The 12,417-nt window shown below is 37.4% G+C and overlaps 1 protein-coding gene and 1 long non-coding RNA gene across 3 annotated transcripts in view; both read left to right on the top strand.

The window, feature by feature from the left end:
• RAD51B (RAD51 paralog B) overlaps positions 1 to 12,417 on the top strand; it is an 850,987-nt gene that overhangs the window by 409,071 nt on the left and 429,499 nt on the right.
• LOC140517889 (uncharacterized) overlaps positions 1 to 12,417 on the top strand; it is an 86,168-nt gene that overhangs the window by 3,862 nt on the left and 69,889 nt on the right. For both annotated transcript variants that reach the window (XR_011971779.1, XR_011971778.1), the window contains exon 2: positions 4,595 to 4,729. This is a non-coding gene — a long non-coding RNA (uncharacterized lncRNA). The remainder of the gene's footprint in view (positions 1 to 4,594; positions 4,730 to 12,417) is intronic.

Raw genomic sequence — 12,417 nt, 5'->3', positions numbered from 1 at the left:
GAAGTGAATACAGGATGGTTGGAAAAGTAATACAAAGTTTTTTTTGTGAGGGGTATAATTGTAGAAATCAGGAAAAGACTCTTGAAAGAAGTATCTCTTGAAATTAGCCTTTGAAAAAGTTAGGAGCTCCAGGGGGTAAAAGCAAGTGTGCAGAATATTCCAAGAATAGGGCACAGATAGTCTGTGCAGAAGCACAGGAGTAAGAGAGAGACTCTTCTGAAGACAGAATAGCTGCTTGAGGGTCAGGAACTGCTTCTTTTGGCTGGAACTTCAAGTGATTGAAGGGGTGTGACCACCCTGGGAAAGTAAGCTGGAGTGAAATTGCTAAGGGCCCTTAATGTCAAGCAGAAGAGTTTGGATTTATTCCACAGGCACTAAGGAGGCACCAAAGCATTTTGAGCAAATGAAGGCACACAGTCATAGGCAGAAAGAGAGTTCAGTGGGCAGCAGGCTGAACTTACAGTCAGGAAGTTCTGTGTTCAAATATGGACTTAGATACTTACCTCCCAGAGTTGTTTTGGGAATTAAAATGTGATGACAGCACTTGAAACACAGTAAGCATTATATAAATCCTAACTATTGTGATGTTGATAACCAGAAGTCAGTTTTAGAAATATCCATTTAGCAGTTATGTGGAGAAAGGTTCAGAGAGAAGAACTGCTGGATACAGGGACATTAGGTAGAAAGCTATTGAAACTGTTCTGCCAAGAGGTAATGAGAGACTTTGTTAGGGTGGTTATGTGAATGGAGAGCAGGACAAAGAGGACAAAGAATCAGCATAATTTTGCAGCTGACTGAATATGTGGAGAGTGGTCAGTGAGAGTGAAGAGTTGAAGATGACACCTAGATTGTAAACCTGGGTGACCAGATGGATGGTGATGTCCTCAACAAAAATAGGGAAGTTAGGTGGAGGGATGGGTATAGGACCAAAGGTAATGAATTATACTGTAGTCATGTTGAATTTGAGATACCTATAGGACATCGAGGTGGAGATGTCCAGCAAAGAGTTAGAGATGTGAGGTATGTAGTGTTGTCAGGGATGTCCAACAGAGAGAGATGCAGGGTGCAAAACCAACACTCAGTTGCAGGTCCTTTGATGTCAAGGCTACACTGTATTGCCTCATATATTTGTACATGAGTGCTTTTACTCACAATACCTCTGTCTCTGTATCTCTCTTTCTGCCTGTCTATCTCTCTGTTTATTTCTTGGAGAATCTTGAATGTATTAAAAGTGTTGTGTAGTTCACCAATTACAATCTAGCCTGGTCTCTTCCTCCTGTTCAATTCTCTCTCCAGTTCGTTGTCCATATGTAATACCTGTCCAAGATTATGTGTACTATGGGCTGGTCAAGAGTAATAATAACTGTTGTAATTGTTATCGTGTTTAGATCTGAATTCTATTCCTAGGGCTATCACTTTGTTTCTCTTTTTCAAAATTTTCTTTTTTCATTTTATATTTAACAAACACTAAAAAAGAGCATTTCTATGTGCAAAATTGAACTATGACTATGAATGAGAATATGAATGAAATAAATGAAACTTTATTATGTGTAGCTTTCTTTTCAAAGTAATATAAAATGGGAAATTTGTATAAACAAAATCAGTACAATTAAAATTATAAGGGAAATATTAGTCTGGGAAAAATTTTATAGGAAGTTTCTCTGAAGTTCTGATATCTAAGGTATATAAGTATCTGATCCAAATATTTAAGAATAAAAGCCATTTTCTAATAGATAAATAGTCAGAAAAAAAGTAGGGAAAGAAGCAATTATTCAGTGCTGACTATGTGCCAGGCACAGTGCAAATATTATCTCATTTGATCCTCAGTATAACCTTGTGAAATAGGTACTATTATTCTCCTGATTTTTCCATTTGAGGAAATGAAGGCAGACAAAGATTTAGTGACTTGAGAGGATCACATAATTAGTAAGTAAAAGGAGTTATTAAACAAAGAAATTCAAAGTCATCAATAGTCATATGAAAAAATTCTCATAATCAGTAATAATTAGATAAATGTAAATTAAAATAACTTATCAGATTGACAGAGTTGACAACAAGAGAAAATGATAATTGTTGGAAGGGATTGGAGGGGTAGTTGCACTACTGATGAGGTGTGAAGTCTTTCAGAATTTCTGGAAAGCAATTTAGTACTGCACCTCGAAAGCCCCTAGATTATGTATACTTTACAACCTATTATTACAACTGTTACTTGGGGGAGACATCCCCCCCTAACTCACTAATGGGTTTGAGACCCCTTGGTTACCCTGAATCTGTTTTGGCCCACTGCCAAAATAGTTTACTGGGATGTGGCTGCTGCACATGCTACAACTTCTTGCAGCCACAGGTGAGAGCTGGGTGGAACAGGTGGATACCACAGATGGGAAGCAGCCCTGAAAAGGGCTCAGCAGCCATCATAACAGAGGTACTGGTCCTCCCTGAACACACCCTACCAGAAGAGTTAATGTCAACAAATTAGAGCTCTTTTCCGAGCATGAACAGTTTGTTGCTAACTTGGAGGGAAAGTTGGGCGAGCACACAGCTGGCAACGGTGGAGCAGAAAAGGAGCGGGCAGCTTTCAGAGATATGGTGTACAGCACTACGTCTGCTTATCTGGGTCAGAACACTTGCAAACACCAAGACTGGTTTGATGAAAGTGATGGGGAAATTCAGAAGTTGCTAAATGAAAAATGAGAACTTCACAGGATTTACCAGCAGGATAGTTCATCCATCTCCAAGAAGGCAGCATTTAATTCCCTCAAAAGTAAAGTATAAACAAAGCTTAGAGATGCAGCATTCCTGACTCAGTAAGAAGGCTGATGAAATTCAGCTTTATGCTGATAGTAATAAACCAAAGAACTTTTATGATTCCCTGAAGGCTATTTATGGACCACAAACTTATGGTGCACCGCAGCTACTCAGTTCTGATGGAGCCACATTGATTAGTGATAAGGACATGATCCTAGAGAGATGGACTGAACACTTCCATAATGTTTTCAACAGACCATCATCAATCAAAGCTGAGGCCATCGACTATTGTCCAGAGAAGTTCATCAGTGTTGTATGTCAGTTTCATGACAGCAAGCTTGCCTGGGTTCTGCATACTGAACAATGCTCTCCTGCCTTCCCAGTTACCAGTGGAGCAAAACAGGGCTGTGTGCTTGCTCCCATGCTTTTTAGTATGATGTTTTCAGCCATGTTGTCAAATGCTTTCAATGACGATGAATATGGCATCAAGGTCAGCTACAACACTGATGGTAAATTCTTTGATTTGAAAAGGTTACAAGCCAAGACCAAAGTAGAGAGGGAGTGTTGGTGCATGATTTTTTGTTTGCAGATGATTGTGCACTCAATGCAGCCTCTGAAGCTGAGATAAAATGAAGTATGGATCAATTCTCTGCTGCCTGTGCTAATTTTGGCCTAACAATTAACACCAAGTAAACACAGGTGCTCCGTCAGCTACCACCATGCCATCCATACATAGAACCATTGGTTACAACAAATGGAAAAGTTTTGGATACTGTGGATAAATTCACTTACCTTAGTAGTATACTTTCTAGGGAAATACACATTGATAATGAGGTTGATACACACATTGCCAGAGCTAGCCCAGTGTTTGGAAGAAAAAAAGAAGAGGTATTAGACTGACTACCAAACTGGTCTACAGAATTATTGTGCTGACCTCATTGTTGTATGTCTGTGAAACATGAACAGTCTACCAGTGCCATGCCAGGAAACTGAATCGCTTCCATTTGAATTGTCTTCAGAAGATTCTGAGGATCACCTGGCAGGATAAGGTACCAGACACTGAGGTCCTTACTTGAACTAAAATGCCAAGTATTCAAACTATGCTTCAAGGAGTGCAACTCTGATGGGCTGGCCATGTTGTTCAAATGTAAAACATATGCTTGTTGAAAAGAATATTTTATGGAGAACTCACATGGGGCAGGTGATCACATGGTGGTCAGAAGAGGTGATACAAGGACACTCTCACGGTCTCTTTCTCAAGAACTTTGGAATTGATTGGGTAACATGGGAGACACTGGTAGAGGACTGCTCAACAAGAAGTGCCCATGTTAGAGAAGGTACTGTGCTCTGTGAGTAAAACAGAGTTGAAACAGCTCAAAGGAAACATAGGATGCACAAATTTAGAGTATCCACCCCAAATATTCACACTGACTATCTGTGCCTGATCTGTGACAGAGCATTCCAAACTCGTGTTGGTCTGATCAGCCACAGTCAGATACATTGAAACTTGACTGTATCATAGTAATGTCATTTTGGTCCTCTTGAAAAACAACCAACCAACCAACAACAACTATTAGGACTGTTAACCCAAAGAGCTCCAAAAAGAGAAGAAAGAACCACATAACACAAAAATATTAATAGTTCTATTTGTTGTTTCAAGGAACTGTATTTTAAGGGGCTACTCTTCAATTAGGTAAAGGCTGAAAAAATAGAGGCATATGAATGTAACTAAATATTATTGTACCCCCCCCAAAATGATGAAAGGGACAGTTTCAGGGAAATCTGGGAAAACTTTTTTGAAATGATACAGAGGGAAGTAAGCATAAATCAACTATTTATTTATTAACAGCAATGAATACTGCTAAAATTGAAAATTGAAAAGATAAGCAACTGAAAAACATGCAATATGTTCAGTGGAACTGATGAATTCTGACTCCAGAAGACAGATGATAAAACATTCTACCTGCCTACCAATGGTTTCAAGGTAAGTAATGAGACAATACATTTTTGGCCCTTACCAATTTGTGGATTTATATTTGTTTGATTATGCATATTTGTTACAAGGGCTTTGTTTTTCCTTTAATTTTTTTTTCATTTGGGGAGAAGAGAGAGAGAAGCAAGCAACAGTCTTGTCAAAAACAGCAAAAGAAAGAAAAGAAACATTTTTAAACACACAGAAGAGAACAGAAGGAAGTTCAGAAAGAATGAAATCAAAATAACCTTGAAATTATTATACTAAAAGTACACTATTAGAAAGAAAGGAAAAATGAAACTTAATAACTTAAGAAAAACAAGTTGTATAAAATAGTGATTCTTAATTTCATGTACAATTTTCATTATCTACTCTTATTTTGTACATGGAAATGCTAATTTTATTTGATAATTAAATACCTAATGCATTTTTTAGAAAAGAAAAATATTCCTGAGGTCATTGCAATAAAAACCATGGACTCTGGCAACTCCCCTTCATTGAGACAGAGATCATGGGACATGATCTTCCCTTCCAGATTATGAAGGAAGTATAGTTTTGCCATTCAAGCACCCTAGTTTGGCTTTTCAGTATAAATCAGCCAAAACAAGTCTTCCACTAGTTGAATAGCCAGCTGCACTGGGAGATTTCCCTCACTTTGAGAGCAGAGAAACTCGGTATGTGTCATTAATCACACAAGAGTTGTTTGTTTTCTTTCTTTAATCTAGGAATATTTGCCCAAGGCTGGCTGTAAAGTTAACTTAGTTGTGTAAGAATAAGAGTGTTTGACTGGGAAAGTTCATGAATGTTAATAGCATTCCAGTGCTGTCTGGAACCAACCAATTGCTTTTGTTTTTGACCTGTGTTTTAGAAACCACCTTTATACCGTCCAATCTCAGTGAGAAAAGTGGGGGTTCCCCTTAGTTGCGATAATACTGGTTTTCCAGTCGTGTGACACAGCTTTGTTGGAGTCTGGGTTAAATTTCAACCCAGGTGTCTCACTTCAAGGCAGGTCACTCACTGGCCAGACAAAACCAAGGTTATGTATAGAACGGATATAAGGAGCTTTGTTGGTTCCAGTAACTATAATGCTATGCCTTGTTTGAAATACTATACCACCATTTATCATAAATTGCACCTGCTGTGTCCTTTTGTTTTTGCGTTCTTAATTAACTAGACATAGGAAGGCTCACTGTTTCAAAGGAACCTTTATGAGATACTTTTATTTGATAACTTCTTCCACCTTTATTGTGAAAGGAAGACCCATGAGAGTGATCAAAAGTTCTCTGCTAGGTTTTCAAAAGTCATAGGCTTTCCTACCCAGAAGCCTATAATAATTTTTTTCTTTTCAAATAAGGAAAACTTCCTAGCCCAATTTTATTAAGGCTTCCCCACTTTTATGGTCCAAAAGTCTTCTTGAGACTGAGGAAATAACTTAAGTGACCAGTATAGAAATAATATTGCAATAATAATGGTGTTTTAAGGTATGGGAATCTTATCTCCCACTGCAACCCAGTGACATGGGTAGTGTGTATATTAACACTTCTGTTTTACAGATGAAAAATATGAGGCCAATAGAGGTTATTGTGACTTGTTCTAGCAAATGTGAGAGGCAACGTTCTAATCCACACCATGATTCCAATTCAGTGTTCTTTTTACTTTGTTAGTTAGGTTTATTTTAGTTACCTTAACTTACTTTATTGCATACCTTTTTTTTTTTTACCTTTTTGTTAGAAGAGAGTAATGTTTATAATAACATTTAGAATTTGAATATATTTAATTATATGAAGTCTTTTGCATTTCTAAATGCTTTGTTTGAGGGTATTTTTTAAACCTTCAGGTACTATATTAATTTAATTACTTAAAATGATATTGATAAAAATCCAGACCAAATTTTAGATTACTTGAATAGGCAAGCTTCATCTCAAATTAAATTAATATTATGTGTAATTTTAAAGCGCTTTACCTCTGAGACACTAAACATTTTTTGTCAATTTGAAAATTACAATGGATTTTTGCAAATGATTATTTGGTATATATCATCAAAGTATCACTTTTCATTCATTCTGATGTTTTCATGTTCATTTAAGTCCTTTCATTCGCCTGTGTCTAATCTTCATTCATAAAATAAATTTAAATAAATAAAATGAACAAAATAAATAAAAGTCTTCTTGACTAATAGAAAAAACTGCAGTTTTACATAGAATTCTAGAGGTTTTCAAAGTACGTTCCTTACAACAATCCTGTACAAACATTGTCTCAATTTTAACTGATGAGAAACGTAAGACTTAAATATGATTACGACTTTTCGAGTTATGATTTGAACCTAGTTTTCCAGATTCCAAGCCCAGAAGTCTTCAGCTACACTAACTCATTTCTCTTTATTGCTGTGTTCCAGGGCTAAGAAACTTAATTATATCAAATAATCAGACAGATACGCTATCATTTGAGTTTCTGTGTGGCAAATATATGTTGCCTTTTCCTAAGAGACCTAGAATCTGTATTGGACAACAGCCTGAACTAGTTGTACATGAATGTTTTGTTTAGTTCTCTTTGAGCCTCTTGATCTCCATCTTCATCATCAGTCATATCTGTTCTTTCATTCATCTTTTTGGTGGAAGGTGGTAGGTTTGCTGTGAGGGATGTTCATCTCCTTCATTGGAGTAACAACCAAGTTGCCTCCTGTGCAAGTAAGCTAACTCAACCCTCTTTTCCCCTAGAGAATCAGTGAAAATGGAATGAGTGGTAAAATGCAGGAAATGAGATGTGCCTGGATAAAAAGAATAAGATGATTTAATTTGTGTTGAAAACTGTACTTTAAAATCTCACTTCTTCCCTCCCCCTTTCTTGCAGCAGAGATAAAAATCTTTGCTTGGAGAACATTTCAACATCACATTTGCAAGTGTAACTTCCCAATGGAAAATCTTTTTCATTTTGGAAAGAGATGACTTATTTTGCAATGGGAGGCAAACACAATTGCAGCTAAGACATGTATGCAAAGTTTACACAGCTTGGTGGAGGCATTGTAGCCTGATTTTGTAAACAGAATCCTGAAGTTAAGAGATCTGGCTTTTCATCTTAGCTCTGTTCGAATCAGAAAGAATTTAAGAGCTAGTTCTGCTCCTTTTTCTGATTGCTTTTTCCTGATCATTGTTGCAGGAAGTCAAACTGTCTACCACAAATTTATTTTATATGATTGCAACTGGGCTCTCCCTGTTGTGCTTTAAGCCCTTTACTCATTCCCAACTGCCCCACTATCTCATTCTCCTGAGTTTTGGTTGCAGGCTTTCTCTGATATCTTCAAGCCATCTACAGAATCTTCTTTCTCGTTCCTCTCAACAAAGGATCTTGACTTGTAGTTGATGAAAAAGTTAAGCCATTTTAAGTGAGCTTCCCTCTTCTCCCCAACTTTATACTCCAAATCACCTAAACATCATTACCTCACTTTCCTTCTCTGTTCCAGTCTCAGAGAGAGGTGACTCTTGCAAATGCCAGCCTTCACTTATGTCCTTGGTCCCATATCTTTTCTATCTTTTGGGGGAGGTTTTCCTTTTGAACATCCCCCTCCTCACTCCCTAATTTTCAAGTTCTCTTTGCCCTCTTTCTCTACTGCTTACAAATGTATCCCTATTTCCCCAATCCTTAAAACAAAACCAAAAAATTTCACTTGATCTAACTGTCTCCTCAGCCTTTCTTTTTGTCTACCCTTCCTTTCAAAGTTAAACTCCAGGAAAAGTTGGTTAGGCTTGCTGCTTCCATGTAATTATCTCATACTCCATTTATTCTACTTCCATCTCATTTGCTTATTGCCAGATCTGATATCCTTTTTTTTTTCATCTCTTACCCTTCTTCTCTTCAGAACTCTTTGCAGCATTTTTGATGTTTGTGGACTCCCTCCAGCTGCTTCAATATTCCCTCTTCCCTGGTTCTCATGATTCTGTTCCTTCCAGGTTCTGCTTGTCTCATCATTTTTCCCTGTCCTTTGTTCTATCTTTATCTATGTCATTAGGGTTGCTACACCCAAGAAATCTGACCTGTACTTGTTACTTTTCTCTCTACAGATACCTTCTCTTGGTAACCTCACCAGCTCCCATTAGTTCAACTATTTTCTTAATGCAGACTCTATGTATTCTTCCAGAGTGTTTCTCCTGAACTCTAGTTCTATATCACTTTGAGTTAGATGTCCTGTGAACATCTTAGGCTCAGCAACTTCCAAGAAGGAGTCGTCACCTTCCCCTATCATCTGTCTCCCCAGATCCTTCCCTCTTCATACCTCCTCTGTTTCTGCAAAGGAATCACCATCCTTAGAGTCACACTGGTTGCCAATCTTGGACACATACTAAATTCTTCCCTCTTGCTCATTCTTTATATTCAGTAGGTTTTAAAATCTTATCTTTTCTCCTTCCACAGTATCTCTTAGATCTGACCCCTTCTCTTTATTCACATAACCATCAACCTGCTTCAGATCCTCAATACCCCTCACTTGGACTAATGCAATATTTTCTCTACTTCTAGTCTCTTCCTCCTCCAATATATTTCCCACACAAATGACAAATTGTTAAAGGACAGGTTACCTATAAGATGCAGACTCTTCAGCTTTGTGTTTAAAGTCCTTCCCAGTTTGATCTCCATCTACCTTGCAGTTCATTTCTCAATCAAACTGAGCATCTCATTATACCCTACAGATGACATTCCATATCCTGTATCTAGTTTCTGAACAGGCTGTGCCTCATGTCTGCAATATAGTCCATTGTCATCCATGCCTCACTGATTCCTTCTTTTTGTTTAGTTGTTTGGTCATGTTCAACTCTTTGTGACCCTGTATAGGATTGCCATTTCCTTCTCCAGTGGATCAAAGCAAATAGAGGTTAAGAGGCTTGGTCAGGGACACACAGCTAGTGAATACCTGTGGCCAGATTTGAACTTAGCTCTTCCCGACTCAAGGAGCAGCACTCTCTCCACTGAGCCACCATCTTGCCTCCAAATCCATAGAGCTCCTAACTGCCTTCATACCTCAGCTCAAATATGGACTCTTGAAGCAGAAAGTTACTTTGAACATATTTTATATTGAGTTTTTAATGCATTTTTTTCTCTATAGTGGAATGTAAATTCCTTGAGATTCTTCAGTTTTTGTATTTTATCTCCAGTGCCTAGCACATATTTGTGCTTAATAAAAACTTATTAAATGAATGAATATTCAGCACTGTTGCTAATCACTCTTTGCCATACAGTAGGAAATAATGGTCTCCAGCCTCATGCAGTTGGTGAGATAGTAGACAGAGCATGGGGCTGGAAATCAAGAAGACTTATCTTCCTCAGTTCAAATCTGGCTTCAGACACTTACTAGTTGTGTGGCCCTGGGCAAATCACTTAACCTTGTTTGCCTAGATGACCCTGGACAAGTCACTTTACCCTGTTGCCTCAGTTTCCTCATCTGTAAAAAGAGCTGAAGAGGGAAATGGCAAGAAAATTGCCAAGAAAACTCCATATGGGGTCATGAAGAGTCAGACAGAGATGAACCAGTATCTGACTGAACATGAGCAACAGGACTTCCTTTCCTCAGTGGCTGCACTGTATTTGGGGAGATAACTTATGCATATATGCATTTATAAGAAAGTAGTCTGAGGAAATCTTTCTTATTTAAGCTTTGGTTCCCCACCCAACAACATTCCTGATCTTGTAGTAAGAATTATAAGAGGGTTTCTGAAGGCATGTCTTTCTTGGCTCTGTTGTTGGGCTGCTTTATAGGTTTTCGCTTTTCTTTGTAACTCAGTTTACTCATTTGTAAACTGGGAATAGTGTCATCCTACTGCCTATTATCCAGGAATAATTTGACTTACACATTATTTTAGTATTCTGTCATGTGCTTTGAGCCTATTTATTGGTGCATAGGGGGATATTATGAGCTGTGCTAGGGGCAGTGTTACAATTACTACTTTTCAAGATAACACTGAAGCAAACCTTAATCTGAGGGTTGTTAATATTTTATAGTACATTGAAAAACATGCCTCTGTTGTTGTTTATTTTATTGGAGGGGGACAACTCATAGTCTTAGCTAATTATAGAAATGAGAAGTTAAGTGACTTACCCATTATGAGGTAGGTTTTGAACTCGGGTCTTCTGTATTCAGAAGCTGTCCCTGAATTAACCACACCTCTCATGCCCACTGTGCAGTAATTCCAATGAATTGTATGAATTGTCATCTGCATCTTTTATGCCACTTTCCTAGTTCTGATCTGTAGGTTTCAACTGATAAGAAATTTGCATATACCTAGAAAGAAATCTATTTTTTCTTCCTTAAATGTGGAGAGATGTGGAAACGTTCTATGATGTCATGTATATCACACAAGTTTTGGATGAGGAAATAAGTTCTCTATCCTTTGAATAATCATGATAGATTAAAAATCTTTTCATAAATAAGGCATTTTATGTGTTGCTGGGTATGTGATCACTTGGGGCAGCTAGGTGGCACAACAGATAGAGGATTGGACTTTGAATTAGGAAGACATCTTTGTGGGTTCAAATCTAGCCTCAGAAACTTACTAGCTATATGACTCTGGGCAAGTCACTTAACCCACTTTGCTTCAGTTCCTGATCTGTAAAATGAGCTGGAGAAAGAAATGGCAAACCACTTGAGTATTTTTGCTGAGAAGTCCCCAGATGGCTTCACAAAGAGTTTTACTTGACTGAAACAACCAAACAATAACAATATGTGATCACCCTCTTAAGGGACTTCAGATTTATATTGAAGAAAGAATTAGTAACAGTGCTAGAACATTCATAAACAAATATTCTTTTTGTCTTAAGAATCTAATTGGTGGAAAATTTTCTTTCTTATTAATAGCATAATCTCATCTAATAGTAAGTTTCTTGAGGGCAAAGATTATTTTGCTTTTATATGTGTATCTGTAAAACTTGTCACAAAATAGATATTTAATAATTGCTTGTTCAATGCCACAGAGCTAAGATAAATATTGAATGAATATGAATACATTAAATTTCAAATAACTGGAAACAAATTCATTTTTTTCTTTGTGGTTTCTGTTCACAAGATCATAGGATCATAGAAATCTTAGAGAATATAGTAGAGCCCTTCATTTTTAGACCTGTATTCACCATATAATTTGTAGACCTCAGACCAGTTCAAAATGATAAATCTTATAGTTGGACAGGACTTCAACCATCATTTAGTTAAACTCTGCTCAGTGTAGGAGTTCTGTTTGCAGTATCTGATGGTCATTCTTTGCCCACACACTTCCAGTGATAATGAACTTCATCAGATGAGAAAGATCATGTCATTTTAAAAATACTTCTTTTGTCTTCTCTTTCCATTCTCTCTCACTTAGAATCCTCCTAGGCTCTCCTGGGTATAATTTTCAACTCTATGCACATGACTCCCAGATCAGTGCATCTGCCCATAGTAGCTCTCCTGAGCTCTAAGTGTCCCATTTCAGTTACCTTTTGAACATTTCAAACTGGATGTCCCATGGGTATCTAAATATGTCTAAATTCATTATTTCCAAAACAGTACTCATTTTCCCCCCCAAACCTGCCTTTCTTCCACACTTCTCTTATTGTCAAAGGCACCACCATTTTTCAACCTTAATTTTCTCTTTGTATCTTCACTCTCATTTGTAGCAGTCAGTTGCCCAATCTTGTCAGCTCTACCTCCAGAAACATTTCTAGCATCTGTTCCTTCCTCT

The sequence above is a fragment of the Notamacropus eugenii genome, chromosome 1 (genome assembly GCF_028372415.1).
Source record: "Notamacropus eugenii isolate mMacEug1 chromosome 1, mMacEug1.pri_v2, whole genome shotgun sequence".
NCBI lineage: Eukaryota > Metazoa > Chordata > Mammalia > Diprotodontia > Macropodidae > Notamacropus > Notamacropus eugenii.
The sequence above is the reverse complement of the archived record's forward strand: the minus strand, read 5'-3'. Positions and strand labels throughout refer to the sequence as shown.